The sequence below is a fragment of the Saccoglossus kowalevskii genome, chromosome 2 (assembly GCF_978046115.1).
Source record: "Saccoglossus kowalevskii chromosome 2, keSacKowa6.1, whole genome shotgun sequence".
In the NCBI taxonomy this organism is placed as follows: domain Eukaryota; kingdom Metazoa; phylum Hemichordata; class Enteropneusta; family Harrimaniidae; genus Saccoglossus; species Saccoglossus kowalevskii.
Window position 1 is genome coordinate 27,294,875 of NC_140642.1, and position 22,384 is coordinate 27,317,258.

Here is a 22,384-nt window from a genome sequence, read left to right on the forward strand (position 1 = left end):
TGTTTTTTTTTGGGGGGGGGGATGAATCCTTCAAATTTAGTTGTCTGTCTGAACACCAAAGTACAATGTACCCTAGTTTATATATCCATTCAGATCGCAGAGCATCATCAGTCAACATTCATTTTGGTGGACAGGGCTTGGCATTATACACATTCTCTCCATTCCAACTCATAAGCATGGTGTATGAGATTTTAAATATTTTTTAAACTGTTTTGATACGCTTCAAACCATGCACCGTATTTGATACACTTGCTGAGTGATCTAATCAGGAGATCAATGTCTGGGCAGGCCGAATGATTTATCACAACGTTTAATGCAACGTTTAATTTTAAACGTTTGTGTTTCGTTTACTTATTGTAATATAAAATATGGTATACAAATTGCAATTTCCTCCCCAAAAAAACATTATCAATTGCCTCCAATTATCAGGAGTTTGAAAAAAAAGGCAGTCACTTTTGGGGCCTCTGACCTCTGTTAACTTCCTTGGATGAAAGAGTGGGATTACTACCAGGCTAAAATGTCTGGGCATTGTCATGAAAACCAAAATCAAACTATTGCCTGATATTTATATACATTTCCATTCTATCTATTGTATGTGGAAGATAATTTGGGAAACTATAGACACATGTACAATTCAACACAACAATGCTAAGATTAAATACTCCTCTGAAAAATCAACATTGCCGGCTTAGTCATCAAGAATGCCCCTGTCTAAAATTGACGGATTTGCCAAACAATTACCGTTTCATTGCAACCTTGATTGCAAACACATAGCAGTGTGTATTGTTCTTGTGCACATATGTATCAAGTTCATTACATTGTGTTGATTAAATTCTCAAAAAAGTACTAATGAGATACTGATGAAAAGCTGAAAACTGACTAATATGCAAATTGGATTATTATATGCACATTTTAATATGAAAATAATATGGTCTATGCAGTGTCACGGACCATCTGTCTACCAAGTGTCATTGAAATGTAATGATTAGTAATTGAAATCAGCAGAAAACACACTACCGTAATCATTATGTATGAAATTTTACCCAAAACTAATCAGGAACACACATGTCCAACAGGATGATCTATGCACAAAGTTTCAGCAAAATCCATTGAGCAATATCAGAAGAACAGTCATGGAACAGCTAAAAGTGTTTTTGATATCGGTGGAACAGATACACTTAGTGTACTTTGCACACAGGAGTCGCATGAAAAGTTTTATTCTGACAATTTACTTTAGTAATATTTATATATATTATCCATGATGCAATAGAAATATACAAACGTAGGCAACATGTAATTCAAGAAATTTTGATATGTCCTGCAATATCACAAGGTTTTATGAATGTACTAGCCAAAATACTAGTAGCATTCAGAGGTACATGCAACATGAACTGAATTTATATTTTGCGTCATTTTACATTTACCTCCATGGTGTATTGCATATAGTTGTTGGTACAAGTGTGTCAACAGAAGGGATATATGATGAACAAATTAATATGCATACCTAAAGCAAATGAGACCTGTGAACTGTTCCATACTGCGGAGTTCATTCAAATCTGACTACTGACCGAGTCAAGAAATATTCAGGAAAGAATAAATCCAAAATTAAAAAAAAATATGCTCAAATTAGTACCAAAACACTAATCAGATCAGATCAGACAAATATCCTCATAGTATGACTGTCACAAACTAATTTGCATAATAAAACAAGCAGCCTGTCGGCTGAGATAGCTTCGCTGTTAGCAATGCACATTACAATTAAAGAACTGAAAATATCATTAGAAAATGAACAATATATATAAAAAGATGACAAAAATAATCATCAAAATTGGATAATTGAAGATATCATCACAAAATGAACAAATCTGAGAGGTCCACATGTAGTACCTATATATGCAAGATAAAAGCAATTGGACATGCAGTTTTTAACGAGAAGTCGAAAATATCACTTTTTACCGAAAATTACAAAAATATTCATCAAAAATAGAGAATTGTAGATATCATCATGAAATGAACAAATCTGAGAGAGGTCTACCCAAGGTACATATACACCAAGTATCAAAGCATTCAGGCTTGTAGTTTTTAAGAAGTCAAACAAGTACGACAGACAACCACGGACAATCACTCGTTTGATAAGCTCCACTCGACAAAGTCGACAGTGGAGCTAAAAATGGGTTCATATTTATGAACTTCATTGTCAATATCTAACAGAATAGCTATCAATATTCTGTCAAGATACAAACACTTTCTTAGACTTTCACTTTAAGGTCAAATGGCCTATTCTTGACATTTATCAGTTTTGAGAAGTGTAATAAATATATAGTCTTCAATAAATCTATGAGTTTGTAATGTTCTATTAGGGCAATCAAGGATTTAATTCACAAATGTGGCATCTTGGTTGACCTAGTAATTTCTCTTAAGTGTTAAATAACTCCAAAATACTGGTGAAGAATGAGCGCCAAACATGAGCATCGTCTGCCATTTCGTCCACTGTGAAAGCTCCTTAAGTTAGCACGACTTATTGCACATAAAAAAATCATAAAAATCGAATTCACTCATAAAATTAAAATTACACACATGAAATAAAATTATCACTAATAAAATGAAAAAAAGTTGCAAATATAATGAAAAAATAGCTTATAAAAGACATTTTTTAAACACTAATGTTGTATATTGAATACAAACGTGTTTTTACTAATATAGCAACATTTGGCTTGCCATAGATAAGGTCTGTGTGTTATATCCAACATAAACAAATGCAGTTCATATGCTGTTTTAAGAACAGACCAGAGATGTCAACACCCGTTTACCTCTGGCAGCAAAGTTATTGATACCTGCATAGCATTTAGGGCATATTTTACTACTTTCTGTGAGTACCGCATCCATAGTAATTAGGATGTGTTCAATGTATAAATTAGCAGTTACTCGTAACGATATCTGGAACATTACAAAATTATTTTTGCGTAGAACACAGAATAGTACAAACTTGACATTCCATGTAATTAACAACATGTAATTAATTTATATGCCATAATGTTGATGACAAAGTAACAAATCCTGAGTGTGTTGAATATCTAGAACATTTAACAACGTCAGACAATTCTGCAAAATGACAACTGTGTTCAGCGTTGCTATAACAAGTATGCATTTATTAATGTGTAGGGTATCCTGCTTTCACTGCCTAAATTACGTTTCAGCTTTAATTCACAAGCTCTACAATCTGATGCAGAGTGAATATTTGTGCCAAATGACAGAAGTTGCCAGGTTCGCCAGCCAAGGACCATTATTTCGGCCGAAGCCTCAATATTAACCCTTGACAGATTTCACTAAGATTTACTGCATGTTGCATGCCCTCAAACGATTAATAAGATTCACTTGTGTTCATTTGATTTACCCAATCAGAACTCACGATAGAAACGGCATACTTGGTAAAATCGTCACGGTGGCGCAAGCTCGGTTGAATATGGAAATCAACGTGTTGCTAGCTTTTTCTCTGTGAACTAGCTTTATGGCCATGAAAAGAAAAAACAATCTTACTTAGTGCAACGAAGAACGGATCGGACAAAGTCGACATGTTATCTGTTTCGACTGTTTTGTCAGTTTCCTAAAACACTGTTTGCACAAATATTTAAATTTGTAAACATTCCTCAGTCTTCATTCACTTGTCTACAAACAATTTCCAACGTTGGAATAAAACAATTTGAAAACGTGTCAACGATCATAGACCTTCCGTCCTTGACTCCAGGTGAATCAGCGCAGAGCCTACACGCTGCAATTGTTTTAATCTGTGACGAACCCGGATATTCAAATTTATGATACAGCAATGCTGATTGGTAGCGCCAGCTTCTTGGCGCGCCCAATCAAATAACTCAATTTAACTGCTGTGAAATGCAGCTTTTCCCAACACGGTCACGCACGGGATCGTGGGCCGGTTATGAATTACCGGCTTTAGCAAAACCGTGCGATTGGGACGATGCATCTAAACTAGCTTTACGCTTTGGCATATTTAAATTTGTAGTTTAAAATAAAATGGGATTCAGATATTTTCAAAACAAAGTAGCTATACGTTGGGAATATACCAGTTTCAATATACTAGCAAGGTTCAAGGTCTTCAAAATGTCTATACACCACGTCATTGGAATGCCATACGCCCTTGTACGACTATAGATGATGAAACTAGAAATCCAAAACAATTGTGACTGAATACAAGCAAGAGAAGGGAAGCCCAAAGGCAGTCTACTCTGCACTGCAATGACAATCTACCGGGAGTGAAACAACACCAGATAAGCATGTAGCAATGAAAAAACAGACCTCGCTTCAGCACACGGTTGACCACGTAGCGGTCAAGTCAAATAAAAAATGAACAAACTCCCACCGTTGCACTGAAGTAACTATGGAAAGTTGCTGCGTGAATTACACGGGAAACGAGCGATGTAGAATCGTCGCAAATATTCACAAATTACAGCAGCAAAACAATTACTGAACACTCTTCACAACGACCATGCAAGTACTTCATGCAACGTGGAAGATTGGAGACCCTTAGCTTCGAGATAAATGTCACGTCACGTGTAGTCTCAGTGTTTGTTCATAGGGCAAAGTCGAACCACTCAAGTAATTTTTACTAGCATAGGGATACCCATTCAACTTGCTGTAATTGATGTAAACAGCCGTGAAAGATAAACGTTTTGAGGCTCGTAGTGGAGTGGAGGTTGAATATTTAGTTACTAAACTTTATGTATGACCCAGCGAGTGAGGAGTCTCTGCTCGCAGTTGTCAAAGAAGGAGATTCATAACAATGTATGTATAGCGGTACAACACGGTTAAAATCCATTCGTTATTCACATGAAATTAGTGTTTGCCACTATAGAAAACTTGAGCGGGCGTTCTGTAACAGGACGAGAAACATTTTTCAATTGCCGAAAACTCACACATTTTAATAATTTGGTTTGAAAACATTGTATAAGAACATGTAATTAACAAGGACAGTTATTTCCACTCAAAAAGTTTGATTTTGTTTGAAATGTTGAATGGGTCCTGCAAAATTATAGAAAATTACACATATGTTTTGTGACTTGTAAAAATAGTACTTTCCTTATTTCTGGTATAAATTTCTACTTGATGCCAACATGCACATATACACAAATTCGAAAGTATGTGTACCATTGAAAACTTAATTTGTTTGGCAGTGATTTGTGCTTAGGTATTAACTATGAATTTCTATTTATGCAATCAGCCGAAGGTAATTTCATTAAAATTAAGTAATTTTGTTATTGTTGAGACAGTTGACCAATGTGTTGAGATTAACTTTCCCCAAAATACTCTCAAAGTAAATGATTTGATTTTTAAATAGAAAATATTCACTTTATAGATGGCTTCAATTACGGCTCACTCAACAATGTTGACAATTGGCGACATAAATGCAACGGTGACAGCCCTATGTTCAGAAGGTCCTATATGTTCAGAAGGTGCGATGTTCAGAAGTTTTGAAAATTATTTTTCACGCCTCCTCTGCCAACAATTTTTATTCAACAAAAATTTATCTTTAACACAGTATTTACATCTCCTCAAAAAATATACATATATATAAATAAATATCCACTCTCCCCCCCAAAAAAACGAGACAAATAAACAAACAAGGCCAATAAAAATTTAATTAAAAAAACAAAATGAGACGAAAAAAAGAAAGACCTATAAAAACTGAAGAAAAAAAACGAAGCTAAATGTTATTAAACCAAGAAACAAAACAAAAGAAAATGCAATGCAGGAAAAATGCTGCAATCTACTTGGGTTGGTAAAAATTCTGTCACAAAGATATTTTTGCGACAATATCCCCTAATCGAATTGTGACCAAACCTGCTAGAGCCATTCTTCGCTACTTCTGATGAGGATGAGGAATTTCGACTCAATTAGCATGTTATGTTCATTTGCATATTTAATTATTACATCTAATATGTGTATATTTTTGCTAATACCTTCTGAACTATAAATATTACCAAATTTAATAGAGATGTACTAGGTGTTCAGCTATCAGAGATATAGTTTTTTTTAATTTAAATAATTAATGAACTCATTAGCATATTACATTGATTTTGAATTGTTATCATCTTTTATGAATTGACTGGCCAATGCTGCCCTGCTGTACAAACGTCAGCAGGAAGTTTTACCAAATGGAGTCATTTTCAATTTATTTTCAAAACCATGACACTATACTACATTGTGTATTGAAGCATATTTTGTTTAGTCAAAACTCAAATATAACCTTTCTTGATTATCAATATTATTTCTCACAATTTCGTTTTATATTTATAACTGCCATAATGTAAAAATAAACAAATGTCAAAGTAGAAAACTTGTTAATATATATATATTATTTTCTCAAAGATCTGCAAATTGTATGACTTTTTTAATTTTGCCTTTTAATATAAGTGTTGTTTGCTGTAAATGGAGTTTAATTTATGAAATCTGTAATTTTGTGTTTTTTTTGTATTATTTGAATCTGATTTGTCTCTCCAACTTCACGCTCGTGCTATACTGTCGAAAATCTTCTATAGGCCTACCTTCGTACTGTTAACAAACACTATGATCAAATGGATCAGGGGATCATGGTGGTTTAATAAATGATTATATTTTTGAGTAATGAGACCTGTATGTGGTTTATGCAGTACATTTCGGGTTTTTTAACTTGTACTGCAAATATGTGAATACAATAATTGTTGCCTGCGTTAATCGAGGTCATACCTAATTTCATCCTAGCAACTTTAAGCACACCCCTTAGCAACAACCCTTGCATTTAATCGTTCACAAGAAAATATGTGGAATGAGAACTCTGTGCGAATCCCCCTTGATTCTGGCTGCTGGCCATTTTCGATCATGAAATCGTCGGATATCACCAGTTTTGAATAAAACCAAGTTAGCGATTATGAATAATGGTTATTAACATAACACCCGACCCCCTCTGCACTTTTTGTTTCGGATTTTAAGGTAAGAAATCAACATGAAATCTCTATGAAAATGAAATAAGCAGACGTCTATTCTGAGTCACTGTCCCAATAAATAACTTGTGGACGTTTAGTTGGGACCACCACAGAATCAGAACTCAAACTGGAGGACTGCAATACACAGTTTGTGTTAAAGTTAAAAGTGTTTTCACAGATCTGTGAGTTGGCAAACATGCCGTGCAGCTGCGGTACTCCACTGACAGGATGACCTTCATCGACAGCGGTCGTCGCTGAGCTGCACGCCACAACTGCGTTTGTGATGTTGCTTGCTGGTCGTGGATTGAAAGAGTCTTGGTTACTGTTAAACTGTTGCTCATTTGGCGTTGGTGATCTTTATTTGGAACTAAATATCGGTTTAGACTGCTGACATTTTTGTGTCCACTTAGTTGTGCTGCTGTGTTTGGTGGTACACAACCCATAGATTGATTTCGGAACCATGTTCCCTTAGCGATGGTACATTCCAAGTTTGAATGAACTGCAGTTCAGCGCCACTCTGTCTGGTCGATGAGCTGCGTCTATTTGTAGGCACGAACTGGGCAAATGTCCGTGGTTTTCGGTGTAGCATACGCCTTCGGTTCAAAGCTCCCAGAATTACCAGGTTCCCCGTGACGAGTTTTGGTGAGTCTCTCATTAGATACTAGAAACTCACCATTTTCGTCACTCTGACGGACTACATCAGCCCATTCCACCTGACGGTTTTCGTTGTTTCCAGGCAAACCGAAAACCTTTGTGTTGTTATACCACAGGGTGTTGATGATGGCTGTTGCTGAGTCTACACCACGTTGTCCAGCTTTCAGTAACGCCTCCTCTTGATCTCTCGTAATTGGTTGTGATTTTTTGGGGCAAATTACCAAATCCAGCAGCCTTCGTCGCCGTTTTTTACGCAGAACGACGACTGCCGCCCTTTATTTTCTTATTTAAAGCTGACCACATGGTGGCTCATAGCCTTCCAGTACTCAATTAGTGTTCTATCACCATTTCCGTGACGCTTCAGCCTCCTGATAGTATGCTCTAGATGATTCTATTTGCTGCGCCTTGGTAGCACTGAATCATATATTAGTCAAGCTAAGAGAAGAACATATTAACAAACAAGAACACGGCCAAAAACACAAAATTAAAATCAGCACCACTCCCCCCACAAGGACAAGAGACAAATAAAATTAATAAACAAACAAGGCCAATAAAAATTCAAGAAAAACTGAAGAAGGAAAATTTAAAAAACGAGGCCAATAAAAATTTAACCAAGAAAAAAAACGCAAGACAGAAAAATGCTGCAATCTCCTTGGGTTGGTCTGAATTCTGTTTTGAAGATATTTTTGCGGCAATATCCCCTAATTGAATTGTCACTATTTAGTATGAAGACTATACATTTCAATGTTTTGTTTTATACAAATTGTTTGTGAGATATAGAGAACTGCACATTTGAAAATATAATCCAAAGATGCATATTTAAGACGATTGTAGCCAATTCTGTTAAAATGCTCGTATGGAAATTGACCCCCAGTGAGAATGAGTTTTGCTTGGAAAACAAGCATAAGCCTATGCGATTAATTACCAAACGCTTCAGCGTGGTATTAAGAGTTTGTTTTCAGGGGTGGGTGATACCAAGGTGGGAAATGGATGCACATATGGGGTTAATTCCTTGAATTGCAATATAGAGGGTTCAAGCTGAAATACAATATATAGTGTTTTCATGTTTCGTCTGATATTTCTGTGGTATTCTGCTGCTGTAAGTAATGCACGATTTGTTCCGAAATTCAGTATATTGTGTGTATTCCAGGGTTATTCGTTTTTTGCTAAAAACACCCCTATTTTTTTAGTGGCAGAGTCGAATAGTCTCACTCCCACTGGGAAATCTGCATTGTTGCTTGAATGAGAGCTAATTGAACAAATTTCCCAGACTGGCGGAAGAGTATGTAACAGCCAATTTTAACAGCCTATCACATGATTTTACTCTGAATGTCAACATGAAAAGAGGCTAGTCCATTTTACGCAGGAGTAATTGGGAGTAGAATATGTGAGGGATAGTATCAACAGAGATGTGTATAGTGAAAAGTAATATCTATCCTTCATTTGCATCTCTGAGCATTTCTGTTTTAGTATATTGGTTTGAAAATGTTGAACTTGCATGATTTGCAATGTGTTTTTTTAATTGGGACTCCCCTATTGATCGAATCCCGGGTTTGAACGAGAACGGCACACCACGTGATTCGTTTGAATACAATGCTGATGGCAAACATGCCGTGTTACTGCAGTACTGCATGCTACAACTTCGCTTGTGATGTTGCATGTTAGCCATGGATTACATGAATCTTGATTACCAGTCAAATGTTGCTCATTTGACGTTGGTAATCTTTATTTGGAACTGAGTAACTTCCTGGTACTTCGTACTATGATAAAAATCAGTCAACATACATCAAGTTCTCTCAATCGTAGTATTCCATGTGATGTACACCTAATATGCCAAAAATGTTGCTGAACGATTTGAACTGAATAAAAATAGCAGACGAAAATTTGTTTACAAAATAAAAATACTTCGGTTGCCAATGAAAACCGGTAAAAAACAAGCAATATGTTTTCGGCTGTTATCATGGAAGGGACATGAACGTGAAGCTAACGTCTGTTTATAACTAAAACCGGGCACCTTATACGAGGTTCGCAAAATAACATGGCAGTCATTAAAAGTCACTTTATTTTATTGTTAGGACGTATTCAGCCGTTAAATGTATTATTTCCAACCGTTTTGCGATAGTATTTTCTAGATTGGAGGCAGCATTTACATTTTATTCAAAGTTCAAAGCTGCGTTGGGATTCCGTTGACAGTGGTAACAATGTCGGCGCCGGTGATCTCTTACCAGTGCGCAACGTAGCCACAATAAAAGGCATGATCATTTGGGCACTGCTATTACAAGACTTTGGCTGTTGCCATGGTAGCGGTGGGTCAGGATTGTTTTTCCAATTAGTGATGGTACGACCTGCCTGTCAAGTATGAACCGTGACAAAATCAGCCAAGCCAAAAAAAATCACAGAAGAGTTAAAAAGCCATTCCTGCTGAACAGTTACTCTAACTTCGGGGTCAACTTTCTCATTAATGAAAACAGATATCAAAAATTCAAATAGTAACTTTTTGCCCACACTCAAGCCGAGTACAATGAGCTATGTCTGAGGTGTTGTATCACAGGGAGTTGGACAAACTTATGTATTTTAATAAATTATTGAATAATAAAATGTTATATAACTTTTCTTTTACCCCCCTCCCCTTCCTGGTATCTATTTCAAGTATTTTTGTCAGGTTCAAATCGTTCACCAGCATTTTTGGCATGTTAGATGTACATCACATAGAATACTAGGATTGGGAGAACTTAATGTTTGTTGACCACCTGGAATCTGAGTTTTATAAATCTTGAAGGGCTCTCGGAAGATCCACCCGCTGCCTGGACCCGCAGTGAAATCTCCGATTAATATGGAGCCGCAACCATCAACATCGATATACCATGAGGTTTCTGTTTTTTATCATAGTACGAAGTACCAGGAAGTTACTCAGTTCCAAATAAAGATTACCAACGCCAAATTAGCAAAATTTAACCGGTAACCAAGACTCAGTCCATCCACGACAAGCAAGCAACATCACAAACGAGGTTGTAGTGTGCAGCTCACAAGTCAGCGACGACCGATTTCAACGAAAGTCATTCCGTCAGTGGAGTACTGCAGTTGCACGGCATGTTTGCCAATGCACAGATCTGTGGAGGAACTTTTAACTTCAACATCAACCGTGTATCGTAGTCGCCCAGTTTAAGTTCTGGTTCTGTCGTGGTCCCAACTAAAGGGCGACAGTCGTCGTGTCGCGTCCTGTTCAATATGGGACTCATAGCGACGTATACAACGCGTGTAAAATACATTGTTTATTTACATGAAATTCGAACACGCGCTGCGCTACGACCACCGCGCTTAAACATCCACGAGTTATTTATTCGGACAATGACTTAAATTAGACGTCTGATTATTTTATTTTCACACGTACAGCGACACGCGTTCTACACTGACAAGCGTTGCTAGGTCGCAGCACTGTCTTGGAGCATATTAATGGGCAATTGGGTTCCCCGATCTAAATTTCTATCCCGGTTTGTTGCACGTTCTTTTTTTAATATGAAATAATCAAATATGGGACATGTGTATCATAACAGAACCCCACACCCTCCCCGTGGCTTCGCTCGTGAAAGTACGGCAGCAGGATACACCGCATCACTCGTGAAAATAACTTCCATACGCAATGAAAGCCACGGGGAGGGTATCTGTCATTATACTTCATTATCACTGAAAACATTTTTCCCCTGAAATAAATTCCAGTGAATATGCCATTTCCCTCATACTCTATTGAGACACAGCGCAGTGAAAATTGGATTCACATGTAATGCTTGAAAACATGTCAGAAAAAATAAATTAAGTGAAATTCTACGTGACTTCATAATAGTTGGAAATGAACACATTACACCCGACCCTACCACTCTATATACAATGTAAACTACACCCCAAAACATCCTTTCACCCACAGTTACTACCGTGTTTCACCAGTGTATTCTATTTGACGTCAGGAGAAATTGAAATAAACAAATTAATTATAATTTCAGCCTCTAGTTGACCACTGATTAAATAAACTACCTCGTCTTTATGTCAACTTGCAGTTATTCGTTGCCTACACCAGTGACTTCAAAATATATGTTTCAATCCCAGGAATTTCACTCGCTGTTAATTGCATGGGAGTGGCAGTCTTTAATGAATTTCTATTGTCATGTCAATTTCTTGCGATTACTCGAACATTAAGCTGTAACCACATACCGCCTAGGTGCTGTAATTAAATCCTGGTGTAAGCACCATATGAACTATGAACAATGTATGTGAAGCCAGCTGTGGGGTATATTCAATCCTATAGATTTCTCATTGTTTGGTAACTATTTGCTGCAAATGCAACAAAAATCAATATAAAAAATATTACCCACACAGTATTCTACAGGTTACTTGTATTATATAGTTTTAGTTTGTTGGGGTCACTGTAATATTTGTTTTCCAAACGAACAAAATGATTGTGACTAATGAAGTTGTCAAAGTATTCACATTCAAGTCAGATTATCGTCAGATATAATTGATTTAGCATTTTTTTTAAATATCTTGTGAACTATTAATCCAAAGGTTACCAAACTTGGTAGAACTATTCCCGATGAGGTATGCACCCTGCAATTTCGAGTTACCCCCTTTTCACCATGGATGGTGCTGATTAAACCGTTGTCTGTCCCTTGATGTTTTTCTGTTCTCAGTCTCTGGCAAAAGCTGACAAAGACATCTGGAATACTGGGTCTGAATGTCAGAGATGTGAATCTTAGAAGACTTTCTCTTATTGTGTTTAGCTGTCGCATGCTTCTTCCCAGCTTGTTCGTGAAATTTTGACATGTACAAATGTCCATCTTTCACATCAGTAAGGAGGAACTGAATTGTTTCATCATCCAGAAATCCCAGAGGCTGCAATGTCTAGCTTTTTCTACTCGTTCCAAGTTTTGTTTGGTTCTTTCTGAAGATTTCCAATAAGGTTGTATAACAATCTTCTTTTAAACTGGCAAGAACACAGCTGACTGCCCTTTTTCTCAACAATCCTGATATGCAAAATGGTCTTTGCATCTTCTGTCAGAACGCACTAAACAACACTGTCAATGGCAATGAATGTTGCAAGTTCACATAATACATAAAAATAACAGAAAAGGCAAACACAAAAATCTTCTGACTTGCTAGTAACTAGAGGTATGTGGCAAAAACAATTGTAAAACTTCTTAGCAAACAACAATAGTAAACAGCAACACTAGGAAGTATTTGGCAATTTGTTTCTCGCTGACACTATACACATTTCAAAGTTACTGCTTGATTACTGCTTGTTGAGAAACTCATTGAATGAATGCTCATAGCCAAAGATTAGAATGTTAATAACGACAAGAAAATGCATGATTACCTTGTCTTTCAGCGAGACATTATGTCTTGTGCTGAAATGCCAGCCACTTTTTTGTTCAGGATGTAAGCCTGCATACACTACACAATTACGGGTCTCAAACCTTTCGTCATTGGCATATTTTCCATCAACTTAATTTCTTTTGTTGCATGAAGGCAATGCTGGCCATATATCACACCATAATAATATCCATTTATCTGGAAAATAATGTGTTTTGATAACAAAAAGCAGTCTTCTATGTGCAAGTTACAAAAAATAATAAATATTTTCCAAATTACATGTTTATATGATTGAGCTAGCTATCTCCAATAAGAACCAAGTTTGTTGTATTTTAAACATGCCTGCAAGATCAAATTGACAGAAATACTAAAAGAAATATTTTTGCATTTCACATATTCCATTACTACCTACTAAGGTCAGCATTCTACTATGAATAGGAATACCATAACATATATACAGATTACAAAAATAGAAGTCTATGCTAAGTGGTTTTGCTAATTGCAGCTAGAAAAGCTGCTAACTTTGTCCAGATTATGCACTAATTTTAAAGTCTAATGGTAGGATTTTTTTTTTCAAATTACTTGAAGATCAGAGTTGACTGATCAGTGACTACAGTGGCGTTCACTGTTCACTCGGAAACTTACGCGTGAACGGTCGGGATTTTGACTGTTGCGCATACCAGCTTCGTGCGCACGTAGAGGTTATCAAGCTTTAATTATTTTTTTTTTATTGATGTTTTGCAGGTATCGCAGGCAGTAATTAGTACAAGTGGTACCCAGGGCAAAACTCGTACTCGTGATTTCATCATTGGATTAATGTCATCAATGTTAATCAACACACTACCGCTCTTTAATGATTTTGAGACAAGTTTGGTATTTTGTTCTTCAATCTTTACAACCACATATTCCTCACCTGAAAATGTAACTGGTACAATGTATAAGTGTACGTTCAACCAGGCGAGTGCTTTTGCAATGCTGAAAAGTCGTTGAATATTTATCTTTTGTCAGGGTCTCCATAATTCCAGCTTGTTGACATTTGTTTTAACTGTTGATAATTAATTAGTTACGGAACCATGTACACAAATTTTTTTACAGGCGTGACAGTTGAAATGTTTTATGAACTGCAACCTAGATAGAGTGAGATATATGCTAAGCGCCTAAAAATATCTAAAATACATCCTGCCAATCCCAGTTCATATAAGGGTTTATTTGTGAAATGCTCTGAAATTGGACTTGTTTCTAAAAAATGGCTTGCATTCGGCAAGTTGCTGAAGTCTTTATTTATGTTGTCCCAAATCAATAATAACCTGCTCTTGACGCTCGTAGAATACCAAATATACCTCGTTATCACAATCTACTGATTTTGTCTTTACGACATCACGTGTCTTGGTCATTGCATGTAAAAGAATTTCAATTGATATTGTGTAATTTCGTCGTGTAATAACCACTTGTACTGGTGTACCCGTAGTGGCGTACCACTGATTTCAAGAGATCAGTCATATTATGTCTTGTGTCTGTCATGAACATTGATAGATATGTGCTGCTCATAAGTTGTCAAAAATATGATATTTTTCTCTGTCTCTTTCTGTATTGTCGAAGCGATGTCATGTCATGTAAGGAATATAGTGATTATGCCTGGTAATTTTGTTATTATTGTCTGCATCACCTTTCCTGCACAGGTAATGATCTCAAAGTTGCACATTACTTCTATGTGAAAGCTTTGCCAAAGTAGATACTGCAGAGTTAATATTTTTGAGCAATAATCGATTACCAACCACGTTTCTGTCACAGATCATACATATTTCCGACAAATGAAAATAAGGATAAAACGTGAATTCATTTCATACCCTTTTTCCATTTCTTTTATACAAGCTGTACTTATTCCAGATTGTTATTGATCAAACCTCGTAATGTTTTTTCCTTGGAAATTTGACATCCAATAAAAGATGGGGGGATATACAGCAATAACTCTTGTACTGAACATTGAGGTATTTACTTCTGACTTGCGCATACAATGATGCAATATTGTCAGCCATTGTCACATTTAACTGAATGTGAAAAGTGAATGCATTCAATTACTAAATATTCAGTTGATTCATTATGTTATCAGTAATACTAAATTGTACATTACATGTAATTATTTTTCTTTATATAAAAAGTAATTAACGTTATTTATATGTTTTCATTGTTATTTAAAACGCCATATTCGTCTTGTTAAACAAAGAAACAGTGGATTCGCTGATATATTGAAGTCACATGATCGTTTCACGAGACTTTATTCTCACGATTTCAAGATGGCGGTGATGTCGTTAACTGAGATTGCAAAAATCGTGAGAAATGTTTGAAAAATAACCATAACGAACCCAGATTTCTGCCGAGGGAACATTGGGATTTGGTTTACCCTTTACTTGAGGAAAATCTGCAATATTTTTGTTGTTTCCCGACGTGCTTGCCATTTTTTCTCATTTTGCTCTACAGATGGACTCGCAGTGTTAGGGTCCAGCTTTATACTGATGATGTGTATATAACTGACAGACGAAGCAAAATCTTTTTCCTTTCCGTCGTGAAACTATGGCTACTCCTCGGGCCCATGCTGACATTAGCATCTATAGGGCTGTCTGAAAACGAACATTGGCCAATTGATGAAAACATTGGATTACCCCAACAGAGTGACGTTGCTATTGATACATGTTTGATTTATGAATACCTTGTTGTCTTTTTTTAACTGTCCCAGTCTTTTCATTGACTTTAAAAAGCTTGCTACGAGTTCACGTGGCGAATGAAATTGATTTTCCATTGGTTTAATATTACTAGTTGTTTTTTTTGTCAGTGTTCTGATTTTACACTCATGTCGGTATGACAAAAGCTTCCTATTTAAAGATGATATTGTTGATTTCGTTGTTTTTTGGGTGTCTGAATAATGTTAGTATTGCACTGGAAACAACTTTGCCATTTCCTCTGGAGATCATTGGTATAAGGTTTTCTCTGATGAAGAATTAATAGCCTGAATTTTCATTAAGATGTACATTGTTCGTACCTTTAAAACAGATTGATCATTTCAGCAGCATTAACAAACTCAATATTGTGTTATTTTGTAACTTCTTTAAATGCGGCGACATAATGATTGTACTTCTGGACATCGGTGTGACGCTCGTCTAGTCTCAGTAACATACATGATCTTAAGCGAAAGTCTGATCCCATATAATAGGCACTCATTGTACCCGGTCTACAAACTAGGTTCACTGTGTTTATTTGACCTCCATGGTATGAGATACAATAATTTGTTGGTGTGTTTGAAAACAATTATTGCGGTGACCTTCAAATCCAAGATGGCGACTAAGCCTGTACAACCAAATATAGCTGGTTTCATTTGTGATATATGTTTTTGTGAACGAACTAACATTCCATGATGATAAAAGTATTGTTCCTTATCAAACTGTAAGATATTCACCAACATTTGTTGCAAACCACGTTTTATGTATATAACTGATGATCCATTTGTTACTGCCATGGATCTTATTCAGCAGCTAGAGGTAAATAGTAATTCCACATTCGGTGACTTGGAGGAAACAGGTTCCCACAAGCTGTACAGCATAATTATGTACATTGGGTGACTGGCACATATCCAGAAATATCAATAAAGAATCAGCAGAAGGCAGCTTTGTCACAGTAATTAGCAATGCACATCAAAAAGTGGACAAAGAGGTCTTTCACGATTTAAATAGTCATTGGCACATTTTCTGATTGATGGTGGAGAAATGCTAAGTATGCCAAATTATTTGCAAAGAACATCCTACTTGCTACAGCTGGGAACAAATGCTATGAATTCTGTGTGTATGTGCACCAAATAGAATGCAATGGCATTCTGTAATTGGAAGTAGCAGCTTATCCTTCATGTATTCATCACATCAAACTTCGAACCAGATGTTATCATTCATACTGATGTCATGGTACTGGCATCAGCTGCATGTGGGTTGAAATGCATCACATCTAAGTGTCTGTTCTTAACTGGTACAGGGTAAAACACGTCATATCAATCTACCAGAAGGTATGATAGGGGCTCATTCATTTACTAGATGTGACACCACGAGTGCCTTCAAAGGTCGAGGGAAAACAGGTTTTGTCTCGTTGCTGCATAATAATGTTGCATTCCGTAGTGTGGTGGCATCACTTGGAAGAAGTTTTAATCCCCCAGATGACCTACTCATATCTTGTGAAGCAGCAACTTGCATATTTTACAGCTTCAATGCCAGGAGCAAACGTATCATGCCTATTCCAACTACCAAGGTTAATGAATCATGTTTGCATCAGATGCACATGTTTGGACAGACAATAATTGTAGTTGTTCAAACATCTGTATACCTGGCAATGACATGTGTTTGCAAGATCCAAAAAAAGGGGATGTTTTAATTTGGTGTGTACAGGTATATGTACTTGTGTACCCACATGTATTATATACATTTACTGCAGTTACTAATATCTCACCAGCTGCTGATTTACAAAACCCTGAGACAAACCTTGATGACGATTACGATTCATACCAATAACTAATGGAAGTACAAATGTGCGGAATCATATACTAGTAGTTACTGTTCAGATCGTAATATTGAAACGTGTGTGCTACTTGATATGTTAGTGTGTGTGCCACACAAAATTATTATAAATATTCGTAATTAGTGGGGCTGTTTGTCTAGTAAACTTGATTTGATATTTTTCGCTGACATGGCTTAATCAGGGCGAGTGTAACATGCAACCAACAGATGCTTACCCTTCACACGTACCGGGTCTGACTCTCTTAAGAGGGTTCATGATTATCCGATTCCATCGATTTTGTCAGTATATTTTTCTTGACTATTGATTGTTGAAGAATAGTAATTATTGTAGTAACAATTTGCCAAAGTCATCAGATCTACGAGACGAACAATTCACTAAAATGTAAGTGTGGACTCGGTTAGCATGAATATATTGCTATCAACTATTTATATCAACTGTGAATGCAAATATGTATTTTATTTAGTCAATAAAACGTATGTATAGCCATTTAAACAAACATTCTAGCGTATATATTCAACCAGGTATGTGTACATTTACCATACATTAGCCATCTTGAATTTCAAGGTAACCGCAATGATTTTATTTGAGCAAACCAAAAAAATATTTTTTCTCATAGAACATAGAAGCAAAATATTATAATGAACATAGTTTGTAGGGTGGGTACAATGTGACCTGAGATCCAGTCAAGCTATGGGAATCAGACCTTTGGTTATCTATTATGAAAGTATAAAAACATAAATCATCAAGGTGATGTTACATATCAAGTAGCATAGAAACGTTAACGTATTTTTGGTGGTTATTTAAGCTTTCACATCAGACTGTGTGTGCGCTAATGTAGATGTGTTTCTGTTTTCTGGAGCAGGCGCGACATTAGTGTTATCACTTTTTAACGTTATCCGATATTATCTAAAAATGTCTCTTTGAGTAACTATTAGGGAAGTTCGTTTTTCTCTAATATTATCGATTATTGGTCTAAGTTATGTATATACAATACTAATGTATATATATATATATATATACAAATCCACTTTTCATACAACATTTAATAAAGAGCGCATTCCTTTACATTTACTTTTTATATATTCCACTAATAATTATTGTTGTATGATTCTAATATCAATACAAAATCTTTCATGTAATTCATATAGCATGTACGGTAACTTCTGACGATAATATGTTCACGGATTGCCCGTCGTAAACCACACGCTTGGTAATCTTGACAAGATGATACATTGATTTTCTCCAATCGGGTATCAAGTATCTGCAAAAGTAATAGGGTAAACAATAATTTCAGGCATGATAGTTATCTTTACACTGCTATGTTGCAGGATATGCAAACATTCAGAACAACATGCGATTTGTTCCGGGCTTACCAACCACAAAAACTGTGTGAACCGAGTACTTTTGCCCGACTCACAACTGACAAATACGCAGGTTAGTTTTAGTCTCTTGGAATCGAAAGGGATGACAGCACTTGTGCGGATTAATATTAGTTTGTGTATGTTCCCAATGAAGTTTATTCTACTCTGTGTTATGTTTAGCTGATAAACCTACGTTTTTACAGATTACTTTCGCCGAATGTTCTTTTCTGTCCTTATATTGGTCTTCATTTACGCCAGTCTTTTAGTCCAATGGATGCTATTCTTTTTATGAAGTGTTTCGCTGCGGAAGCCGAATACCTGGGTATAATTTCAATGTTACTTGGGCAGTAAACGTTTACAAATATTATCACAAATGTACACTGACTTAAAAAAAAAACAGAACATATTTACATGCACAGGTAGAGACAAAATACCCTCTGCTTTAAAGTAATTTTGAAAATGTTAAAACTATGCGCTACTTACTTGGTGACACCTTTGAGTGGTTTGTACGCTGGCATAAGATGTGACTGCATCACTCTGAGTGCAGTTCAGGTGCTCCATAAACAAAAATTAGATGTTGTGCTCGGCACCTTTCGGAAGGTGAGGTACTGGTTGATGAAATACTCTTCGTCTTCTTCTGTTTGAATTTATATCGTTGGTTTTAGTGTTTTGTTTGTGTCTTCACAGTGAGTTGAGACAACTTTGTCATCGTCCAAGTTAAATTCATCAGGCATGAATTAAAATTTCTGCCCGATGAAATAATTCATCAAATGACGGTCCGTGGTTCCATGCCAGAATACATTACCGTCTCTGTCGTTCAGAATATCCATTTTTGCAGCTTTCAATTGGTATATTTCATCCATCGCCTCGCTCAAACATGATGGTCGTTTGTTAATAAAAGTTGGTGAAGTCGTTCGAACGAAAATTCGGATGTGTGTTGTCGTGGTTCTTCTGGTTTCTTGGTCTCGGTTGATGAGTTGTCATTCTTTAATGTAGATTTTTCCTCCAACCTTACTCCTCTTTCTGACATCATAATGCAATAATTATAGATGCGTGAGAATACTGGAAAACTAGATGTAATGACATGTGGATATTTAATATAATATATAAATATAAAACGAACAGATACGATTACAGCGTCTTGTGTTAGTCGTCAGTTTATATTTAAAAAACTAAAAACGTAGCAGTCTTCCACATACTTGAATTAAGTCGACTGGAAAATGGTGAACACGAGTATTTAAACTGTGACATAGTTTTCCACCTTGTATGCATGAAATCAGTACTTGTTTTAAACAAGACCTTGCAATACGTGTGAACACTTGCAATTGAAACCGTCTTTGAAGAGCGCCATCACGCGACCAGTCTTGTTCTGACGCTTATCTTTCAAATTCAACATGACAGCTGATGACAACAACGTAAATATAGCTGGAGAAAATACGTGGTCGTATTGCGAAACAGATGAATTATAGCGTACAAGGGATATAACCCGGGATATAAACAAAAAATGCACGCCGCCGGACCTCTGATCACGATTCAACAAAGCACCTTCTTTTTCCAACTCAAAACCCATCTCCGTAGTAGCAGACCCAATGATAACCTATTTAAACGACATCTATAGTATTTTCCACTTTCCGAGAAATTAACGTCTTATTATAATTTGCCTGGATTTTTCGAGTATGAATATTCTATTTCCCGTAATAGTACAGGCGATTTCACTAAAACACAGGGTTAAAACAAATTAATGCGCCCAAGTATTACGTTGAAGACATCCGAAGGGAATGACTTTATTTTACCTTTCCCACGTTCAGAATAATTTAATATCAATAACAGAATTAAGATTAGTTATGCGTTTATCACCCTCAACAAATGTAAAATGTGTTAATGCGCGTAGGACTCGAAGTTTAAATAGTGCAACTATTTTCACGACTTTTTATTCGTAAAGCGGAATTTAGTATAGTTAATTTTTACACCAGTATGTCGGGTTTTTACGTCACGGCCCTGGAGATGTCTTCCTTTCTTTCGGCTTTAAAGCATTTCTCGCATGTCACATCACCGATAAAATGTAATAATGACGAGGTTGTTAATGTACACGAAGTTCATTAACGAAGTTCATTACCCTGATAATTTTAACTTCTCGTCGTCAGAGGAGAAAGTGTTCACAGACGGCAAAGACGAGGGTTTCATGCCACTAGTCCGTCTACCACGACAGAAATATGTTACACATGTCATTGTTACTTGTCCATCAGTACCAGGCCAAGTAATCCTTACGACTTCACAACTACTGGCACATTAATAGCAGCGTTATATTCAGGGAAATCTACGTATAGAATATATCATCGTGTCGTTTTCTTACACATTGATGATACTTTCAATATTAGTATTTTTCAACTGATCAACTTGCAAATTAACTTACAAACACATGCAGCTACTATGAAGCAGACGATGGTGGTCAATAAATTCGTTATGATAAACGATGCAGCAATTATTTTCAAATTTCTTCATGCACTGTTGTTCTAATAATATTACAATCGGCATATACAGTATCGAAAGTGAAGCTGAGGTGTATAACAGCGATCATCGGGGAATGGATCAAGAGGGTCTATAATTAATTTTGCAAATTTTCGTAGACAAAGAAAAGACAACGAATACTGGTGGAAACTTTCATCGGACAGAGCTGAAGAAGGCTGGTTCCTCTGGTATAGAAATAATGGGACGGCTAGTAAAGTTAATTTACATGTAGCTACGGAAAATGACAACAGAAAAGGTGCCGGTCACAGGAAACTTTTACTCTTTGAATACCAAATGAAACTGGCCAAGACAAATTTCAGATAATTAGATGTAACTAAAATGATCATTACCTTGTTTTCTTTTTCCCAAATCTCGTGTTGATAATCTTCTCCATTTACCAAACAAGGGCAAATCCCCCCCCCGCCCGCACGCCGGTCAGGTAAAGACGCACCCCATTCCTACTCCCCCACCCGCATTCCCTGAAAGCCCACTCGTACCCGGTACCACACCTCGAACACACAACCATCCTGCCCACACCAAATACTCTACCATCATGCTCAGCTTCACTCTTCTGTACTACTACTATTGATATAGTTCGCCTGAAAAACAAAAAAAACACAATATAAGAATTTTGAGTAAAAAAAAAATGTGGGACTCTTTGATGCTATTGGTACCTTGAATCCTGACTGTTTGGTAGATAATGCTTGTACAATGTTTAGAGATTGAGATTGAAGTGAATATTTAAATTACAGCTCTTTCACATCTATGTCTGCATTGCAGCATTGATTATAACATGAGAGGTTAAATTATCTCAGACAAAACAAATCTTACTCTGTGCCACAGTGATAACATCCATTTAGGATGTAAATACATGCAATGATTAGCAGGAGACTGTTTCCAATGTGTTTACATGGTCTTGGTCTTGATCCCCACTCTGTCTATTGTGGTTATGTGAAGAATGTAAACGCTTTA